Source organism: Macrotis lagotis, chromosome 1, assembly GCF_037893015.1.
Source record: "Macrotis lagotis isolate mMagLag1 chromosome 1, bilby.v1.9.chrom.fasta, whole genome shotgun sequence".
In the NCBI taxonomy this organism is placed as follows: domain Eukaryota; kingdom Metazoa; phylum Chordata; class Mammalia; order Peramelemorphia; family Peramelidae; genus Macrotis; species Macrotis lagotis.
Window position 1 is genome coordinate 148,151,800 of NC_133658.1, and position 15,092 is coordinate 148,166,891.

Sequence of the window (15,092 nt, forward strand, 5' to 3'; positions counted from 1 at the left end):
GTCACAGATCTAGTGAGTGGCAGGTATTGGTCTAGCAAGCAGGTATTCTCATTCCAAATCCAGTGCTCTTTGGTTGACTCTATGTGAAATCAGTGATCCAAAGAGATATAGTGACTCTTGAACTCCACCAAGAAATCATCTCCAAAATAAAACTTAGAATATGGCTTCCATCTGTTTTTCATATTGATTTTTTTTGAATGGGAGGGTGGAAATGGGGTTAAGTGACTTACCCAAGGTCATACAGCTAGTAAGTATTAAGCATATGAGGTTGGATTTGAACTCAGGTCCTCATCACTCTAGGACCTAGGCTTTATTCACCACATCACCTAGCTACCACCTTCTGTCTTTTTTTTTTTTTGCCCAAAGTAAATAACAGGGTCCCTGGCTCCTATATAAGCACTTGATAAACAACATAGGTATTGAGTAAGGGACAGTCTTCACTTCCTCACAACAAATTCATAAGCTATAAAGGACCCATAATAGGAAGCCATGCACAAATACAGAAATATAAAATATTTGAATAATCCACAAGAGTCCATCCCATCCTTCCCAAGATTCTTTGGGGGTAATACTGAACAAACTCTCCCCATTCACCTCAGATCTGCATTATCCAATTCAGAAAAGAAGCAGTAAATAAATAAATAAGCTAAATGGATGAATGCAATTTCCATGATCAGCATTCCCATCCGAAGGAATTTTATGCTGAGGGCCTGCATTTTTCTGGCCATTGTCTTATGACATTTCTTTGGTCATCTAAAGTAAAAGATGAAACAGTTCCTACAAACTTTCTTTAAGATCATATAGACTGAGGCAGCTGGGTGGTGTAGTGAATAGAGCACCAGCCCTGAAGTCAAGAGTTCACATCTGGCCTGAGATACTTAATAATTACTCAACTGTGTGATCTTGGGCAAGTCATTTAACCCCATTACTTTACAAAAAAAAAAACCCAAAAAAGATCACATATATCAACTATCTTATCTTATAGATAAGGAAACTGAGGTCCAGGAAAGGAAATCATGTGTCTCATAGATAGTAAGCAACAGGCAACATTCCATCACAGGATTTCTTACTGTTCTTTTCACTATCTCATGCAACCTTTCCAACTCATAATATTAAGGTATAAACTAGTAACAGCTCTGGACAAATTGAATAGGGATGAGAAAATGCAAATATAATAATGATAAAAAGATCATAATTACAAAAGAATATGTTATTCTTATTTCAATTACAATCGAGATAGAATCATATTTGTTTATGATATATTTAAAGATCCTTCTAAAATGTAAATTCACATACATCCCTGAGTTTCAAATAAAGGAGGGGGCTTTGTAGATTCCAAAGCAGCAGTTCTGTGTTATTTTTACTGGACCAGAGTATCTAGAATCATACCTGGCTTGGCAAGTGGAATGGCTTTAGCATGAAGACTGAATTCAGTGCTACTACCTCTGTGATTAAGACTTCAAGGGGCTTTGCATCAAAAGTCTTGAGAATTATAACATTTCAATTCTGCCATTCATCCATTCACTCACTCATTCCTCAAATATTTGTTAAGCAATTACTTGATATCTGTGAGAAGCTGTAAATGGCTTTCTGTGAGTGAGAGACTGAGCAAGAATTCAGTTTAAGAATATCAGAGTGGAAAAGAACCCTAGAGATCTTCTGGCTCAAATCCTTTATTTTGTAGAAATTGAAAGCTGAGACCCAGAGAGGGCAAGCCTCAAACTCTAGTATGATACAAACATGAATTATTTATTCATGGGAGTAATGGAAAGAGCTCTCACTTTGGGAATGGTATATCTGGGAAGAACACTGTTTAAGCTGTATAATTCTGGTCATGATACTTTCTTGTTATAAACCTCAGTTTCCTCATCTATAAAAAAAATAATAATATTTGTGTTAACTCTCACAAGCACACGAAAGTAATTTGAAAAACTTAAAAGCCTTATGGAAATAGAAGTTACTAATATTATTTTCAGAGTATGAATTCTCTGAAAGCATGAAGGGTTATCTAAACTACATCTTTTCCAGTACCTACCACAGGACTGTCTATGATCATAATTGATGCTCAATAAATGTTTGATAAATAAATGAATGAATATTCAAGTGATGGAAGAGTTGGGATGAATCAACAATTCACAGCTCTTTCTGGTATGTCAAGAGATGGTTAGGTGACTCAGTGAATGACTTGGTCTGGGGTCAGGAAGACATGACTTCAAATCCACTCTCAAACACTTCTTAGCAATGTGACTTTAGATAAGTCATTTATCAGTATCAGTTTCTTCAGCTATAAAATGGAGGCAATAACAGTACCTGGGCAGCTAGATGCACAGTGGATAGTGTCTGGTCTAGAGTTAGAAAGACTCATCAATCATTTAACCATATTAGCCTTAGTTTCCTCATCTATAAAATAAGATATAGAAGGAAATGGCAAACCACTCAAAACTTCTCTGCCAGGAAAACCCCAAATGATGTTACACAGAACCAGACACAACTGAAAAATTACTGAACCACAATAACAACCACTCAGGATTGTAGGATCAAATGAAATAATATTTGTAAAAAAGCATTTAGCACAGTGTGTGAAACATAATAGATGGTATATATAAATGCTTATTCCCTTTCCTTTCCCACTATACCAAAAATAGATAGGTGATGCAGTAGAAAACTCAAGGTGTAGAATCAGGAAGACCTGAGTTCAAGTATGGTTTCAAACATTTCTTAGCATGTGACCCTGGACAAGTCACTATAAAAATAGAAATAATAATAGCTGGGACCCACCTCACAGGCTGTTATTAGGATCAGAGGAGATAATATTTGTAAAACATTCAACATGGTATCTGGCACACAATGGAAGCTAAATAAACACTTGTTTGTTCCCTTCTACCACATGGCCTCTGTTGGTGAGTTGTGTCTCAAAATACCAGATATATTTTTTTAAAACTTTTTCAATGGATGAAGGACAGAAAAGAAAAACTGTAATAAAGGTTAGCCTGGTGTGGTGGAACAGGCTTTGTACTTAGAATCAGACTCATCTGGATCTTGGGTTGACTGCTGGTGAATTGTTTAACCCTCCGAGTCTTAGGTCCTACACCCATAAAATGGTGTCAAGGAAACTTGATCTTATTTGATTACTGTATAGATCAATGAGATCATTTATAAAGACTGATTCGTAGACTAGTCTCAAGCACCATTCCAGTCTTAGATGTTATTATTGCTATCATTGACCTGTGGGTTTTTTCCAGAAATGCTAGGCAAAAGCTGGGCAGTCACTTTTGTGGGGATGCTGCAGAGGGATTTATAGCTTAGTGAGGAGATGGGCTAGATCACTTAAGTCTCTTCCAGATCTAACATTCTGATTCTATAGCTATAAGTTTCTATGTGCTAGGTACTAGATCTGTGACTGATTGAAAGTCCAAGGAGAGAAAACTCCCTCTATCAATGCAAGTTAATGTCTTCACTGCAACTTAGAGTTTGAAAGAGTTGGGCCTGCAGAGATAACAAACTCATCCCGCCCCCATCAGCAGACAGAGAGCCCTACAAAACTCAGAGTGCTAGCAAATCAGATTAAGAAGTAATGGTGTAGACAGGTAAATAAACCTGGTTTATTTCCTTAATAATTTATGCAGATAGTCTATAATACACTACGGTTTCAATGTGCAATAGTTTGTAATGTTTTATCCCCAATTATGCCTCAAGTAGAACAAATTTTTGAGTTTTTATGTAATATGAATTTAATCAAATTTCTATTTTATATATTTGTAAACTACAAAGTAAAATGAACTTTTTATTGTTTATATTTTGCATGTTCAAGTTGAGATCTAGGTATTAAATAGTTACAATTATATATATATACATAAAGTTTTATATAGTTTCTAATGGCAAAAAAAATTTTTTTAACGTAATTGAGATGATAGTTGTCCTTCATTCTCAAAGAAGACCATGACATCATGGAAGTGATGCCATATCAGGCACATGAATTGGATTTGAGTGAGGGGGCACTGTGCTAAGTCACCAGCCTCACTTTCTTCTGTTGAACTATCTGGGTCAAGTGAACAGATATGGATTAGGACAACTGGAAATAGCCCTAGAAGAGACCAGTCAGGGTTAAATGACTTGCCCAGGTGTTTCACAGCTAAGAAGTATCAAGTGTCTAAGACTGAATTGAAACTCCCATCCTCCTGATTCCAAGGTCAGTGCTCTATCCACTGTACCACCTAACTGCCCCTGAAATTGGGATATGCTTAGCAGAATAAATGAAAAAAGCAATAAATCTAGATAACATTAATTTGAAGCCTTCTAAGTCAATATGCTGCCCATGTTTCTATTTTCCTTGAATACCACTGGCTTAAAGCACTGAGATTATATGACTGCCCAGAGTGGTAGCTACAACACTGGGTCTAGATTTAGGAAGTCCTGAGTTCAAATGTGATCTCATCTATTTGCTAGTTGTATAACCTTGGGCAAGTCACTTAATGTCTGTTTGTCTCAAACTATAAAATGGGAACTATAATAGTATCTGCCTCTTGGGATTGTTGTGAAGCTCAATTGAGATAACTTTTTTAAAGTGCTTAACATCCATCAGAAACACCATAACATCATTTACTATTATTGTTAGTCTCAGACAGTTTTGTCAAGGTCAGAATATGATCCTAGGTTTTTGTTGATGTAGTAGTTGTTCTGTTTGTTTCTTTTTTTTTTTTTTTTGTGGCTCTGAGGCTTTGGTTTCCCCTGACTCTATGATTCTATAGGATGTAAAGGTGCCAGAAAATTCTGGGATGGCTGAATAATTAGTGAAAGTACACACAGGCCTGTACCTGAATATCTTGTTCAGTACCCTTCGAGAACTTCAACTTAGTCCTTCAAATATGGTCTTGGGAGGCAAAGTGTGGGAAATTATGGGAATGGAGGCTTCCTTCCACAAACTCAAACACTTGGATGAGGAAAACAAAGGCCTTTGAAAGAGCAGCTGCTTCCCTCCCCTGTCCCAAGACTGCTGGTGCTAGGAAAGATGACCTAAGAGGAAATTTGCTAAGTACATAACAAAGTTTATTAGCTTTGCAGATTCATTTGTTTAATGGGTGAACACCCCTGAAGAAGACATTCATCAGGTCTCCTGGGACTAACTGCTCTGTGGAAGACCTGCCCTAGATCTTCAGAGCAAAAACAGAAAGTGGACTGCCAAAGGCTCTGGAATATTTGAAATAAACTCACAAGATACTTAAATGGCAACTCTCCAAATGATTATGAGAGGGAGAGGCAGCATGCTGAAGGGGCAAGAGAACTGACCTTGAAGGTGATGATCCCTGGGTTCAGCTACTGCCTCTGGCCAAGGGAACTTAAGTATGCTACCCAGCCTCCTGTGACACCCTTTCAAGACTAAAAGTTGCTTTACTGGGATGATAGATTGAAAAATGCAGTTTAATCAAAGTCAGACTTTAAAAGAATTACATAGTTTAACATTTTCATTTATATTTATATTTCTCCCTTTGAATAAACTGTTAGAATATCAATTCATAGCTATCCATGCATGTATTCATGTAACATGTGCACATGCATATATAACTACATCATATATTCACACATGTATGTGTGTTGTATATACACATAAATCTACATGAATTAATATAAAACTGATGATTTTATCAATATAGGTAGATAACTAAATGATACAGTGGATAGAGTTAACAAAGTCAGGAAGACCTGAGTACAAATATGGTTTCAAACATTTACTAGCTATGTGACCTTGAACAGATCACTTAAGTTCTGATCGACTTAGTTTCCTCAATTGTAAACTATTTGCATATATATATATGAGTATATATTCAATATATAGCATATATATATAAAATAATTCATCTCCATATCTGTACTCTTGATCCTATTGCCTATGATCTCTTCCAAGATTTGTCCTAAGAGTTATTTTCTTTCTCTCTTGAATTTTCGATTCTCTTCATTTCTCTCTCCCTCCTCACTGCCCCTTTCCCAGCTCCTTCCCATTTACCTTCTTTCTAAAAATGAGAAAGTCTTCTCAATCCTAAAAACAATCTTTCCCTTGACCTTTTTGAACCCTAAACCCTCTGACTTCTATAGTCAGTCAACCACCAAGCATTTATTAGGTCTTTTCTACGTGCTCATCATTGTAATAAATTATGAGGATACAAAAAAAAGGGCAAACCTTTTTGGTCTTCACTGAACATGATTTAATGTATTAAAATTAGTGAATGGAAAAAGAATATTTATTAGATTCAAAGCCCACTTAAGATATTTCATTGTAAAAACAAGTCATCTATTTAGTAGACACACTGGGAGACCTCATTTTGTGCAAACCTAAGAGAAGGAAAGCTTAATACTATATCCATATCCATTTATATGTATATATACATATATATATGTATATGTATATATACACACACACAGTGCCCTGGTTATATTCTAGAAAACATAATAATAATAGTTAACATTTATGTAGTACTTTAAGATTTGCAAATTTTTTACACATACTTGTCTCATTTGAGACCTACAATAACCCTATATTATAATGATAACTGTTTTATAGGTGAATAAACTGGGCCTGAGAGAGATTGAGTGACTTACTCAGGATCACATAACTAAGTATCTGAGGCAAGATTGGACTCAAGAGTCCAGCACTCTCTCCTCAGTGCTGAAGAACTTTTAAGACCCCTAGAGTAGCAAGAGAAACAAAGAATGAAATTGATAGACCAAAAATTATGTTGTTTGTTATAAGCTAAGATCACAGAATAACCAATAATATTGAACTAATCCAAGAATTTCTAGAAAATAATTATATACTCTGGTATCTTATCATAGTGACATACAGATTTCATTCTAGCCATTTTTCTTAGATCAACAGATACATCCTTGTCCATTAATCATTCTATTAGCAAAAAAAGGTATTTTCTTGATTCATTAGGAAACTGCATTTTCTTTTTCACATTATGGGGATATAATGCAATAATTTACTTTGTCAGTGTATGTGATGGATCATGTTCAACATTCTTAACTTACTCCCATAGATCAATCCATATGTAGTAGAAAAACTTAGAGCCAAAAGTAAGTCATATAATTTCACGGTACCATTGACAAAGGAATCATAATTTTAAGAGAAAGATAACATGTAAGTAGGTATATGAACTAAATGTATGTTTATATAAATATATAGATATGTATAAATATTTATATTTATGTATGTGTGTATGTGTCACACCAAATATATATACTCTCTATGTGTGTGTATATAATTGCCATGCATATATACTCTGTGTGCTGTATATAGAATTTACAAACATGTATATGCATATATAGAGATACAGATTTGCACATATAAATAGATGAAGGTAAGCTGAAAGGGGAAAGCATAGCAGATAAGAGGATGGGGGACTAGGAAAGTTCTCCTGAAAAAAAAAGGGTGAAATTTGAGTTGAGCCTTGAAAAAAGTTAAGGAAACTAAAAGGCAGAAGTAAGGAGGCTGGGAATTCCAAGCATGAAGGTCAACAATTTTAAAGGAATGAAAATGGGGAATGGAATTTATGTTTCAAAAGCTACAACTAAGCCAACAGTAATATTTCTCCAAGCATATGATATGAGAAGGAGGAGCAAATGATATAAGAAGCCTGGAAAGGGAAGAAAAAACAAGGTTATGAATAGTCCTAAATGCCAGAGATCTTTATATTTGATCATGGAGGTAATATTCAGTTACTCAATTTCACTGAAAAAGATGGGGCAGAGAGACATAGTCAGATGTAAACTGAAGAAAATCAACATGGCAGGTGAGTGGAGTGGATGATTTCAAGTGGGAGGAGACTTAACATAGGGAGATCAGTTAGAAGGCTTTGCTATAGTCCAAAAAATAATATAATGAGGTCCTGAACTACAGATGTAGCTTTATGAATAAAAATAAAGGATATATATAAGAAATTTATGAAGGTAATAATGGAAAGATTTGGCAATGGATTGCATAACTGAGATGAGTGAGAGGGAGAAACTGAGACTAACATTGAGTTTGCACTTCTGGGAGACTGGAAATATGATGGTCCCTTAGATATTAACAAAAAATTTCAAAATGTAGGAGGATTTGGGGGAAAAGATAACAAATTGGAGCTGTTGATTTTGAGATACCTATGGGATTAAAATGTATAAGAAGCAGTTAGAAAAAGTATGATTACAACTCAACAGAGATGGAGTTGGATATATAGAACTGGGACTTATTTGCATGTAAATGATAATGGAATACAAAGGAGCTGATGACATCACCAAGATAGACAATAAATATTTATTTTGGTTTAGTCTTTTTCCATGTGACTCTGGGATTTGGAAACTAGGAAATCATTGGTAACTTAGAAAACAGTAGTTTCAATGGTTTCAAGCAAGATTCAGAGGCTTTAGAAATGAGTGAGAGAAGAAAGAGTGAAAACACTAATTATTGAACACTTTCTCAAGAAACTTAACTCTGAAGGCAAGACAATAAAAACAATGTCTAGACAGGATAGTCAAATTACAGATCACAAATTTAGATTTATGTTATTGTCCAGTCTCTTGTTCTGATTCTTAGTGGATTTTCTTGGCAAAGATACTAGAGTGGTTTGCCTTTGCCTTCTCCATCTCATTTTACAGATAACGAAATTGAGGCAAGGTAATAAGGTTAAATGATTTGCTTAGAGACATACTTCAAGTAAGAAACTGAGGCTGGATTTGAACTAAGAAAGATGAGCCTTTCTAACCCCATAGCTGGCTGCCAGGAAGGACCTTAAGAATCATTAAGTCCAACCCCTCCTTTTATAAGTGAAAGAATTGAGACTCAGAGAAGACAAGGGACTTGGTAGGTTGTCAGGATTTGGATTCAGGACTTCCACCATCCTTTCCTCTTTTAATCCTTCTCTGTTAATCTGCCTTTGCTTTCTCCCTGCCCATTTCTCCTCAACCTCTTGTAACTGGTTCATTACTCTGCTAATTCATATAGCACACTCTAGCATAATTAGACAAGGAAATTGAAAAATCAAAGATAGGGAAATACTATTCACTTATTTGATCCTTCCCTCCATATAAAATAATACCTAATACAATGTTTAGCATGAAATTATGGAAAAATCAGTAAACCAGGAGTCAGGAGATTTAGGTCCTAGTCTTGGGTTTGACACTTTGTAGTTCTGGGTCTATAAGAAACTCATTTCATACTTCTTTACCTCCATTTCCTCCTTGGTATCTCCAAGGCATCTTTAATCTCTAATATTTTGTGTTAAGTTTTAACACTTTATGTTTTTAAGGGTCCTTTCAGCTCTGTCAGTTAGTATTCTTCTATGATTCCACCACAGTGAATGCTCAGCAAATGTCATTGATTAAACAGTCCTGGGTGATGCTTGGGGCATGGGTAGGAACAGATCTTAGAGTTGTTGGAAGCTTCCAAGAGTTAGAATTCTCTCTTCTTGCTAGAGACACTTTTCCCTATTTCACTTACTCTATACCATGGCTCTAGAGCAGGAGTCATAAGGCTATCTAATACAAGGAGACAGATTGTTCAGTTCATCAAAGGAGACCCATAGCTTCTTAGACACATTGGCTACAGGGAACTTAATAGACATTATGTCACAGTCCCTCTGACTTCCTTTAAGATAATGTAATTGTGTTCCTCCACCGGAAAAGAGACTCCCAGATATTTGATTGAGGACAGTTTAGGCACAAATACCTGTACTATCATTCTAGAGGATCTACATGGGCTGTATGTTCTACAGGAAAATGGGTGAAAGGAGGTCACCAAGGCAGATAGCCAAAGTTAAGCTCACCAAAACTTCTGTTTATGGAAGATCTCAGATTTCTTAGGAGTAAGATGCTTCTAAACTAGGAAATCAATTGAAGACTGAAATTCTATTGGAAGAGAAAATTAGGCAATGTCATAATAGAAATATGGTATTTACTTTAATCATTATGACAGATCTTTGAGTTAAATAGCATAGATCTGTTTCTTAATTAACAGGTAAAGAAATTGAGGCCCAGAGAGTTTAAATGGCCAGGGAGCTACATCTATTAACTGATAGAACTGGGATTTGAACCCTGACTAGTATTCTTTCTACTATGCCATGGTTTCCTTGCTTAAGAACAAAGGCAAATGGTGAGAAATATAGTTCAGTCCATTGAGCACAATGGTCAAAGAACAAAAAAATAGGTTAAGCAATGTTCTTCTACTACTACTTTTTCTTGTCTTCTTCTTCTTCTTCTTCTTTCTCTCCTTCTCTTTTTCCTCCTTCTCCTTCACCTTGTCCTTTCTACTCTTCCTCCTCTGATTTCCCTGGTATAGAGAATTACCAGTAAGGAACCTCAGCATGGACTTAGTTTTACCTAGTGATAGAGTGAGAAATCTGTCCAGGATCACACAGATAGTATTTTTCTGAAACTGAATTTGAATGGAATTTTTCTAAATCCAAATCTAGTTCTGTAACCCATGCTACCTCCTTCCTTTCCTCTCTCCCTCCCACCTCATCCCTTTGCCTCGGCTGTATCTCAATCTCTCTCTGTTTCTCTATCTGTGTCTCTGTCTCACTCTGAAATACTCCTAGGAGGACAGTCTATTCACTCTGAGCATTGTCTAGTACATTTGACTCTATAACGTTTCTAGTTTCTGTTGCAATATGCTATCATTAATTGTGATGGTCTTTTGTGACACTAGCATCTGGTGTGAAATGAACAAGTCTTTAGGATTAGCTAGGTTACTTCTTCATATTTAGGGTCCTATGACCAGGAAAGTAGATTGAACTCCTGAAAAAAATTACTCTCTTAGACTAGAAATATTAGGGTGACACACTGATAAAATTCTAATCTAGTACTTTCTTTCTGAGTAGGGCAGAATGACTTCAAATCTCCCTTTTGATATTTTACATCTGTGTGACCAAGGGCAAGTCATTAACTTCCAGCCCAACCTCAGTTTCTTCATCTATAAAATGAAGGAGCTGAATTAGATGACCTCTAAGGTTCTCTTCTAGTTCTGGATCAGTGATTCTGATGATTATACAATTTAGTTTAGTCTTTTCCTCCTTTTAATAATATTTAATCTGGGGCAGCTAGGTGGTGCAGTGGATAGAGCACCGACCCTGGAGTCAGGAGTACTTGAGTTCAAATCCAGCCTCAAACACTTAATAATTACCTAGCTGTGTGGCCTTGGGCAAGCCACTTAACTCCAAGCCTTGCCAAATAAATAATAATAATATTTAATCTGTAATCTGTGAAATGTATGTTTTTAAGTATGAAGTAAGTCCAAATATAGTGGTGATAAAGTGGGGAATAGATAGAAGATTTTTCCTATAGCAAATGTTTTTTTCAAAGGGTTTTGCATAATCTTTTTGATGTGTCCTGGACCCTCCTCACACTATTTAAAGAAACCAAGAAAATACTGTAAATCAAGGGGTTGATTTGTTATTGGAAGAACTGAACCACACCAATATTGACATTTTCATTATAAATGAAACCAGAAGATATAAGGAAATTTCAGCTATGTGGAAAGATTCTTCTTGGAAAGAAAAATAAAGGAATTGGCAGGGTTGATTTCATCATTCCCTCAAAAGCAATAACAAACATAATTCCACTGCATATTTGGCCATGTTGCATTGCAATGCTCATGATGAGCTTCAACAAAAAGACCACCATGAAGATAACTGTGGCTTTATCAGTTTCCAGAGGCAATGAACCACAGTAGATAGATTTGGATTATGGAGACTGAGTTCAAATCTCTTTTAAATTATCATCAATGTAAAATTACTTAACCTCTTAAAATCTGTTTCTGTGGCTATAAAATTAAAATATGTAATCATTAATAGTTACAAATATACTGCCTACCTACCTGAATTAAAGAAAAGTATTTTGTGAAGCATACTATGTAGATATTAGTTTTTATTATAAGCTAACATCTTTTAAGGTAGATGGAATCAGAAAGGCTCATCTTCATGAATTCAAATCAAATCTCAGATACTTATTATTTGTTTGGTCCTGGGCAAAATACTTTAACCCTGTATCAGTTTGCATCAATTCCCATAAAAATGAGTTGAAAGAAATGACAAACCACATCAGTATCTTTGCCAACAAAAGGGCCCAAACAGGGTCAGAAGGTGTTGAACCTAACTGAAAAATGACTCCTCCAAATTATATCTAAGCAAGATGGGCCCACATTCGGGGAGAGTTGTCTTAAATGGTTGTAGACTCAGGTGTAAGGTTTTTTTTTTATTTTAGATCACTTTAAATAAAATTTGTCCTATATTCAAGTCTTAGTTTGAGGATTATTTTAGGGAATAGCATGAAGGAAGCTCTGATGTTCTCCCAGGAGAAATGCTAGAAGGGGGTATGAATCAGAGAGATATCTGTAAGAAGAACAAATCCCTGTGAGTTCAAAGCTGTAGTTCTAAGCCATGAGTGCCTTTTCTTAGTAACTTTAATTTGAGGATGAGCAAAGGAAAAGATGGTAAAAAAAAATGTATTGAAAAATATAGGTCATATTGAAGAAATGAAAGATTCCAAAGACCCATAGAATAACGGGAAGCCTAATGTTTAAATATCATGAAGAAAGTCAAAGATAGTAGCCCAGGCAAGTCTTGAATACTATCACCTAAAAAAGGAAAGAAACATATTGTAGATATAAAAATGACAGACTATTGAATTATTTAAGAATAAGTTGTCAGTATATAATCAAACCATCAATTACTTAGAACAAAATTCAAGTTAATCTCAAATTAGAAAGAAGGATAAAGGAAAGACATGTATACAATGACATCTTCCAACTGATTTATTCAAACAAGGAATAAAAGCTAAAAAATAGGAAATGTGGGGGAAAAAAAGATAAAGATGATGGTTTCATCACCATTTCCTGAAGAATTTTAATCAATATAAAGTCATTACCAGTGCAAATTAGATAAAAACCAGAAAAAATTCTGGCTAGTCCTTGATTTACTTGCCAGACAGAGAAACATGGCAGCCATGGGCAGCAATTACAGAATGCAAAGTCATTTGTGGTGCAGTGGATATAGAGTGCTGGCCTGAAGTCAGAAAAACTCATCCTTCTGAATTTAAATCTAGCCTCAATTATTAGCTGTGAGATCCTGGGCAGGTCACTTGCCCCTTTTCACCTTAATTCCTCATCTGAAAAATTACGTAGAGAAGGAGATCACAAACCATTCCCAAAGCTTTACCCATAAAACTCCAAACTAGTCAGACCTAATTGAACTGACTAAACAATAAATCAATTGTAAACCATTAGAGGAGATTTTGAAAGACTGTAAGCAGTCATATCATCTCATAAAATATTGACAAATAGTCTCAGGTAAAAACAGATTTGCAAAAAAAAAAAAGCTTGATTGAGACCTAATCAAGACAAATCATCTCAAGAGCATTCTGAAGACAGAACAACAAATTAATGGAAAATTCAACAAATTAGCTACTATTTGTTTTTCTTTTTTTCTTTTCTTTTATTTAAGACTAGGTTTTCTTATCTCTTCCAAGTTGGAAGTATAAGTCTAGTCCCACTTTAATGAGCATGGGAGTTTTGACCTCCATTTCTAACCTGTGTTAATTCATCCCTCCTTCAGGCAACGTAGCAGCTCCAACTCCTTTGAGTTCACCCGCAGAATGTAATAGAAAAATGCAATTGGCTGTCTCTACAACTCAGAACTTCTGAGCTCAGTTTACCAGCTTCCACCTCTCTAATAATAGGGATTACACCACTATGTCCAGTAGCATTACTTTACCATTCATTACATTTCCATCAGCGGCAGTGGAATCATTGAATTTAGATTTTAACACCTTATTACTTTATGTTCTTTTTAAGGCTGTAGAAATGGTATTGAAGGTAAAGTTAGGAAAAACAACTATACTAGATCAAATGAACCAAAAAAAAAATCTAGCACCTTGAAAATATAATCATTTTACAAAATGTCTCTGGAATGGGAATACCCCAAAAGAATGGGGGGAAATCATTATGGTATTATTATCAAATTAAAAGTAATTGAAAAAAGTAATTGAGACAACAGTGATTACACGCTTATCTCCTTTCTCATTTTTACATACCTTTGTGAGAATGATTCTTGAGGCTTTCCAAATGAAAATATGCGAGGGGAATAAGCAGACATTTGAATATTTTCTACAGAAAACCCCACCTTCCAATTCATATAACTGAAAGATAAAGTGTTTTTCATTAACTAATTACACAAAATTAACAATAATTAAACAAACAAAAACACTTGACTTAGAGGCCTCTTCAAATGCTTGGTTCCAAAAAAATAATCTTCATATATGTAAAGAATATTAGCTATCTTGATCACTCTAAACTATTCTAAACTAAAGAGATCACTCTGAACAGTTCTGAAGAACAGTAAGGGATGCAAGATGATATACTGGCCTTAACTTCAAGAAACTGAGGTTCAGATTCTACCTAAGACACTAACTTGGAGTATAACCACGGAGTATAACTCTCCTTATCAGCAAAGTGGAGACAATAGTCACACATATGGTTCTAGTATGTGAAATATTTTACCAATCTCTAAACACAATGGGAATGTAAATAATTATTTTTCAATGACTCTATAATATTGATAATTTCTAGTGAGACATTACCAGGAGATGTTTCATAAAGGATATTTATGAGATGTTGCATTTGCTTTATGATTCTATGGGCTTTACATTTCAATATGGTCATAGATTGCAAAATGACAGGGTATAGAAGTCAGAGAAATGAATCAGATCTCTGCTTCAGGGATGTGATTTTCCATGTGGATAAAGGCTGCACTAAGTGATGACCTGAGAAACACAAATGTATTGCTTCTGGCTTCCTTAGTAAAACAACAAATCTTTTAAAAGGAATAAAGGCCTATAGGCTAATGAGATTCACAATAACTTAGAAGATACAGGCCTGATAATATAGTAAAAGAAAAAAATCAAATGGGAAAAAAATTACCTATTGTTGAGATTGTGACATTTATTTAGAAGGGTAATCTATCTAAGTTTAATTTGTAGGTTATCCAGCACTACTTGGGCATCATGGGCAGTGGTTTTAACAATTTGTAGAGGGATTACCGGGTTAAAAAAATCATTTCCTATTTCCT

The 15,092-nt window shown here is 35.1% G+C and overlaps 1 long non-coding RNA gene across 1 annotated transcript in view; it reads right to left on the bottom strand.

The window, feature by feature from the left end:
• The window catches only part of LOC141514398 (uncharacterized), a 104,545-nt gene extending 90,403 nt beyond the window's left edge, over positions 1–14,142 (bottom strand). The window contains exon 1 of the long non-coding RNA XR_012476023.1: positions 14,059–14,142. This is a non-coding gene — a long non-coding RNA (uncharacterized LOC141514398). The remainder of the gene's footprint in view (positions 1–14,058) is intronic.
• Positions 14,143–15,092: the final 950 nt, after the last annotated feature.